Source organism: Bubalus kerabau, chromosome 7 (genome assembly GCF_029407905.1).
Source record: "Bubalus kerabau isolate K-KA32 ecotype Philippines breed swamp buffalo chromosome 7, PCC_UOA_SB_1v2, whole genome shotgun sequence".
NCBI classification, from domain to species: Eukaryota; Metazoa; Chordata; class Mammalia; order Artiodactyla; family Bovidae; genus Bubalus; species Bubalus kerabau.
Window position 1 is genome coordinate 76,396,927 of NC_073630.1, and position 7,697 is coordinate 76,404,623.

The 7,697-nt window shown below is 45.8% G+C and overlaps 1 pseudogene; it reads right to left on the minus strand.

The window, feature by feature from the left end:
- Window positions 1–960: 960 nt before the first annotated feature.
- On the minus strand, window positions 961–6,946 carry LOC129657245 (nitric oxide-associated protein 1-like; annotated as a pseudogene).
- Window positions 6,947–7,697: the final 751 nt, after the last annotated feature.

The window sequence follows — 7,697 nt, forward strand, 5'->3', positions numbered from 1 at the left end:
TACCTGTTGACAGAGAACCTGGAGTATTAAGTTCATGGTAAACCTGAGTCTACAGGAAGTTCATGGATCTGCATTTCAGGCCAGGCTACTCCACGAGCATCTATCTCAACACTGGGACCTGGGACTTGACTCACCAATTCATTGTCCACAGCTATAGTGCCACTTACTCAACTAAGAATACAAAAGGTACAGACTTCTGACTGGTGTAATGTTTTATGTACAGTGTTTACAGGCAAATGCTGAGAAAATAGTTGAAGTGCTCTTATCCTTGCAGAATAGATCTCAGATACCAAAAAGATATAAATCATTTTTTAAGATATTCAGGTACATTTAGATTATGTAAAGGAAACTTCTACGTGTTTTCCAGATTTCTTTCACTGTTTCTTCCCTTAATAAAAATCTGACTGCATTTCTGTCTACATCCTCCAGCTTCCCTATGTGGGGGGTGGGGGGGCGGGGGGGGGGTGGCCATGGAACTGTTGCCCACTGGACACTGTGATGTGGGCAACTTCCAGCTTTTCCCCTTTTTTCAGTAAGGTAGCTGCGTGCTCTTCACTCTCTTCTCATTGCTGTGTAAGGATGACAACCTGAGCAACCACCTTAGACCCAGAGATGGAAGCCATGGAGTGTTCTGCAGTTGGGTGCTTGGCTGACTGCTTGAAGCACAGCCACTTATTTCTCTTTCATTTAAGCCAGTATATTTTGGGGACATTGACTTTCTGCCATTTTCTCTTACACCAACTGCTAAGCTGCTCTTTAGATTCTAAATAAGAAATGCCATCTGGTCTCAATAACAAATACTAGTGGGAGAAACCTGAATGTAACAGAACTCCTTTTTAGGTATGTTTGAATCACAGATACGCACATGTACATGCCCTACTAAAAAAAATGTGTTTACAAACTCAATTCATTAAAAAGAGGCATGGTCCTTGGTAGTTTAAAAAGGGTGAGGGGGCTTTATTATAGCGATATTTAATAAAATGCAATGTGATGTACACAGTATATTCTATATAGTTGATCTTCAGTGTGAACAGATCAGCTTCATACAGCTATCTTTTTTTCTTTTTTCTGCAGATTGTATAATGTCAGAACTGTCCCTTGAGGTATATAGCATCAGAGGTGCAGTCCTTAAACTTTGGCCTTACTGCTACCCAACCTATGTAGACACACAACAGAATAAGATGGTGTTAGCAACCATCCTATTAAAAACACCAAACACAGCTCCAGGTGGAGACCCAAGGGAAGCTACTGCTGCCTCACTCCATTTTTTTTTTAAAGCATACAATGCATTTTTGAAAATGTACAGATTCATTTTCAGAGTAGCTTGCATCTTATGAATAATCTAGCACGTATTTCTTAAAATTTTCAGTTAATGTCGGTTAAGGCAACATATACATGAGTATTTTTATGCATAAAATAGATTTTTATACACGACCATAAAAATATGCTAAACATCAATGTGTATGTGTTAGTCGCTCAGTCGTGTCCAACTCTTTGGGACCACGTAGACTGTAACCCACCAGGCTCCTCCGTCCATGAGATTCTCCAGGCAAGAATACTGGAGTGGGTTGCCAGTTCCCAGGAAGATCCAGGGGATCTTCCTGAACCAGGGATAGACCCAAGTCTCCCACACTGCAGGCAGTTTCTTTACTGTCTGAGCCACCAGGGAAGCCCAAAACATCAGGAAGTCTACATTATTCCCCTTTTGAAAAGTGCTTGGTGTAAAATTACCTGCAGAGGAGAACTTGATGTCAGCCACTGCTTCAGATTCCTCAAATCCTTCATCTAATGTGATGTCTTAAGCAACAAGAGGAGGAAATCCTGCCATTCTTTCTTCTCCACCCATTGGAACCTTCCATTGGGAGAGATGAAGTTATTTGGAAATTCAAATGAAACCCCTGATAACTCTAATATTAAGTAAGGCACTGATAACAATAGTACTGTACAGGTATCAATAATAAAACCCTTTTAAACATTAAAATATTGATAAAGACCCTCAATCACTTCTAGATCAAATGAAAAGGCCAGGAGCTCTGTGACAGGATGAAGCCTATGGATCCCAGTGACAAGGTCCCCATGGCATCCATCTGGTGGTCACCTCCAGACAGAAGAATCTTGTTTTAATAGCTTACACTGTTTTGACAGCCCTCCATAAAGCTTTAGACATAGTAACTGGGCAATTAAGGCAACAACCTTCCAAACACCTTAGTTCTTACAGGCCTAGCTAGACAGAAGTTACTCCCTGCCTCATTAGAATTGAAGGGTACATGGCAAATGGGTAAGATTCAGCTCTGTGTTTACAAGTGTTTCCATGTATTGGAAGTATTAATAGATCTCTCTGTGTTTAGCCCTAAGGACACAAAGATGTTACAATATGGTCCCTGATCCCACAGGAAATCAGAAGGTGGAAGTAGCAAGTAAATAATTTATAGGGTAAGAAAAGTGATGTGAGTCATCTATTAAGTACTATGGTTGTGAAGAGAGTAATTAATGTGATTTGGTCAAGGAAAACATGAGCAGAATTTTGAAAAACAGAGTACTCAGTGCAAAGGTATTGTGGGTTAGAATCATGTACAGACAAAAAACTGGAAAAAGGATGATGAGTTCAGAGAACTGTAGTTTAAGTGTGTAGAGTATGTTAGGTGTACGTGTGTGTGTGTGTGTAATAGTGATGAGGCTATCAGTTGAGATTTCTCTCAGTAATGTGGGACTAACAAGGAATTATATGCAGGAAAGAGAAAAGAATAAAACAATACTTGACCTGCTTTGTATTTTGGAAAAATTTGTGTAGTGTAGGGTTTGCAACCTCAGCACTATTGACCTTTTAGGCTGAATAATTTTTTGTCGGAGGAGGCTGTCCTGTGTACTGCATGACCTTTAGCAGCCTCTACTCAGTGTCCATCAGGTTGTGAAAACCAAAACTGTCTCCAGGCTTTGGCAAATGTTGCCTTGCGGTAAGAGTCAACCTGGTTGAGAACTACAGCTGTAGTGGGGTGGGGGTGGGAGGAAGACAATAAAACGAGTCTAGATTATACCTCATAATCTCAGAAAGCAGGCTACAGTTTGGGCTGTGAGGCTGGTCTCAGTGATGATTAGGAGGCAGGATTGACTTTGACTTCGGAGATGAATGAAAACCAGAAGGCAAGGAGGAGGCACAGAGTGGCCCAAGAAACTGTATTACGAGGGGAGAGAAGCCTGGGTGTCGCTTTGAGAAGCATCAGTGAGTCCACCCTGAAGACTACACAGATGCATCAAGGTGGAGCCCTCCCCTCAAATCCTACATGTGTCTGGAGCATCAACTTTAGGCCAGTTATTTCAATGGAGTCTTAATTTCACTCTGGCTTTTTTAGTCCAGAGAGAAAGAAGCATTTGCTTCTGAAGTCAGGTTGGTTTTATTCTGGTTGAAAGGCAGGTGTGCATTTTGACCTATTTTTAGTTGTATGAGCCTTCATTACTGTAAATCACATCTGCATTGGATGCACCTGGTGTTTTTGCAGGAGCTATGTCCCAACCCCTCCTCATCACCACAAACACTTACACAGCAGTGACAGCGGTGCCCTGGCTCTGGATCTTCTCCACAACCTCATGGTGTGGTCACAGCAGACAGAGGTAAAGGAAACTCGCCTAAAGTCACACAGCTTCACTAAGTGGTGGAGCAGAGTAGGATTTGAACCCAGCCTAGCTCCAGTGATCTTAACCATCATACACTACAGGCTAGCCAACAGTGTGTATGCAGGTCTAGTTAAAGAACTATAAATAGGCCCCATTCAGTTTCTGGTGAACTTGGAACAATTTCAGTGGCACAAAAAGGGCACAGCAGGGACTGCAGAGGATGGGAGGTGAGGAGAAGTCAACTTGATTGTAAAGAAGAGGAAGGAGTGGGACACTGAGTTTTGTTTTGTTTTTGAAAGATCAGAGAAATTTTCACGCTGCTTAACAGGTCAAAGGAAGGCTCAAGTAAGCAGGAGAGAAGACGTACGATAGTCTCTAAGTATCTGTGATTAAGAACGTGGGAGGAGAGCTTTTCTACCCAGACAAGGGCTTCTAAGCTCAGCACTACTCACATGTGGACCAGATAATTCCCTGTTGTGAAGGGCTGTCCTGTGCACGCATTATGTTTAGCATCATCTCTGGCCTCCACCCACTACATGCCAGGAGCATCACCCAGTTGTGAGAAAAACCAACATCTCACTCTATCCAGTGCAACTTTTTGAAATGATGTGACCACTGGGCAGTTGAAAAGTGGCTAGTGCAAGTAAAGAACTAAATTTTAAAGTTTATTTAATTTTAATTAACTTATTGAAATAGCCACATGTTGGCTATTTAGCCACATAAGGCTACCATATTGGACAGTGTCACCTAGAGAAAACCCAGCTCTGTCAGTATCCTGGGATCAGTCCAATCCAACATCCCCTTTCTTATCAGAGCCCATCTCACTTTATACCCCAAATCCTCAAGGTGAACAAGGTCAGGGAGAGCTAGCTGATGGTGTAACAAAGATGGTTCTGTCCAACAAAGGCTTTTTATCAGGGCTGTGGGACTACCAGGGTGTATTAACCTAACTATTCAACCATCAAATCATGTTGGCTCACCTTCAGTAGCGTATGACCCGTGTGCTTCTTCTGATATATAGTATCCACCTTTTCCAACAAAACAGGAAGAAAGTTGGAAGCCACAACTGTAAACCAAGCTGACTGGTTTCCCTTAAGAAAGAAAGAAGGAACTTATTTTATACAATGCAAATCTACCAACCAATATAAAACTGAAATAAAAACAAGGTCTTAGAAGCACCTATTTTGCAATTATTACAGATGTTTCTTAAAGCCACATATTTGACGTTTCTTCTCAACAAAGCCACAAATCATATTGCATTAGTGAAGAATTCAAATGTTAAATCTGTATAGTAGGGACTTCCCTGGTGGTACAATGGATAAAATCCACCTGCCAATTCAGGGGACATGGATTCCATCCCCCATCTTGGGAAGATTTCACATGCTGTGGAGCAACAAAGCCTGTGTGCCAAAACTACTGAGCCAGTGCTCTAGAGCCTGGGAGGGGTAACTCATGAAGCCCATGTACCCTAGAGCCTGTGATCAACAAGAGAAGCCCCCTGCACTGCAATGAAGAGTAGTCCCCATTGGCTGCAACTAGAGAAAGCCCACACACAGCAACAAAGACCCAGCACAACCCGAAATAAGTAAATAATAATAAAAAAAAAATCTGTATAGTATTCTCATGAGTAAACTCAAGATATAAAGAGGAAGACAGGAGTGGAGGAGGTGTAGAGAGTAAAGGATTTTCTGGAGAAACAAAGGACTAAAGCTACAAGGGAAACCTCCAAGAGAGCAGACACTGCTTTGTCCCCTGGTTCACTGAACCATGTCCCCTGGTTCAGTGTTTAGAACAGTGGCTTGAACATCAGAGTATTCTAATTATTTCTACTGAAAAGTTACTACAACCTATACTGAATTTACAAGCACTAAGCTGATATGGAAGAGAAATGTGACCAAAGTAGGGAGAGAATTTTTTTAGAGGGAAGCATCCCACTAGCCCCTGCTGGACATTGAAGGATACAGAATTAGGTGCCTGAAACATAATCAGACTTACAACTTTTATGAGAACGAAGGAGATGGGTGCCCCAAGGCTATCCAGCCCGAGGGGAGATGGTGGCCCTGTCGATAGCTTCAGCGCCCTTGGCGATCCAGTAATTGAACTCCAGAAGCGTACTGAAAAGAGTTGACTTGCCAGCGCAGGTGGCACCAACCAGGTAGACGTCACCGCGGTAGCGCCAGGAGCGCTGGAGCGCGGAGATCAACTCCTCAACTCCATAAGCAGTCTTGGCGCTGATAAGCCGCATGTCTCAGAGTACCGTGCGGATCTTGGACGGAACATTCGCATTCTCCTCCCCATCCGGTGGCCTGTACCCGTTGAGATGTTGTGGCCTTCGGTAGCCACGGGGCGGCAGGAGCCCGGCGCCGATAGCCATCCCACAGTCGCTCCTGGAGTCGCTGCTGGTAGTCGGGAGTGTCCTGGGGCATAAGGTCCACCTTGCTTCTCAACACGATCAGCTGCTTGGGGCCCACCGGGCCGGGCAGGTGCAGCAGCAGGACGTCGGGCCGATCCAGCAGCTCCACCTTGTACAGCACCAGGGCGGGTTCCGGCCACCGCAGAGCGGCGCTCACCACCTCCAGGAACTGTTCCTGGCTCGCCTGAAGGCGCAGAGCGCGCTGGTGATGCACCAACACTAAGCAGTATTGGCGTACGGGCCGGGAGCACCTGCTGGCTGGCCCTAACTTCTGCCGCCGCCTCTCCTGCCGTCGCCGCTACCGCCGTCGTTCCTTCCCCTCCCGCCGCTGCTGCAGCTCCCACAGCTAGTCTTGGAGGGTCAGTTCCGGCTCCGAATCCTGGACGCATTCGGGGAACAGAAAACTCTCCTCCAGGTCAGCCCTTCTTGGGTTACCCCCAGTCGCCATCGCGCCACGGGGAAGGCCACGTCCCAGGCACTGGGTGCCGGGAGGAGGAGTCGGCCGCGCATCTCCTCTCGAGGAGAGTCTCCCGGATGTCGTGGCACACTACATGGGAGTACTACGTGGGAGTGGGTCCCCGCAGGAAGCCGCAAAGCAGTCTGCAAGCAAGGCTCGCGGGCAGCATAATTAATGCTGGAGAGGGTAAAGGGGCGGAGCCACCTGGGGCAGGAGCACTGTGGCTGGTGAAACAACAGGGACAGGCCGGGAGTATCTGAGAATTGTCATTCGTCAGCGTCGCACTGAAGCTATTTCTCCCGCGTCTAATCGCGTGAGTTCTCTCGATGAAGGCTCTATGGCCCAAGAACCCATTTGAAGCTGAGATAAAGATATCGGGGACTTAAGACTAGAGTGGGTTGGTGGAATAGGCTTGCGAGTGAGGGTCTGTTCATTTTCAGGCTTTTCAGCGCCCCGCCGCTGGCACTGCCCGCTAATAAAAAATCTTATTTTTAAAATCTTTGTGTTTTTTGTCTTTGGAAGTAGGAGGAAAAAAAAAGTTGAAAATCGAATGCGGCAGACTTACAGCCACAATAGAAACCTTTTATTAATACATCTTGGCTTTTTCCCCATGTGTCATTATGCGTGCGTGCTCAGTCGCTTCAGTCGTGTCCGACTCTGCGACCCCAGACTTCACCGTCCATGGGATTCTCCAGGCAAGAATACTGGAGTGGGTAGTCATTTCCTTCTCCACGGGATCTTCCCGACCCAGGGATCAAACCAGCGTCTCCTGCATGGCAGGCGGATTCTGTATGGCTGAGCCACCAAGGAACCCTTGTGTCATTATGTAACAGCACTAAAAAGCAAAAACTTTTCATTGGCTATATCCGAGGCCGAGCGTGTAGGAGCGATCCTCCCCGTATATAAACAGCTTGAAGCGTCCGCCTACAATTTGCGCGTGTGCAGAATTTCTAGCCGTTAGGAAACCTTAACCTACGCTTTGCGCAGGCGCATAATTTATATTCCCTCCCCCGCCCCTCCCGTCCCCAGTGTAAGACGCAGAGTATTCTGGGAATGCCGAAGGCAGAGGTGCTTTCGTCTGACGCCGCGTGTGTGTGTGTGTGTGGCTGCTCGGCCATTCTGTCTGTGATTTTAAGAGTGTCGTGAACCGTTAATCAGTATGTGTGACACACACAAGGGTACGTGAACATTCAGAACACTCCGCGGCGAGCCATC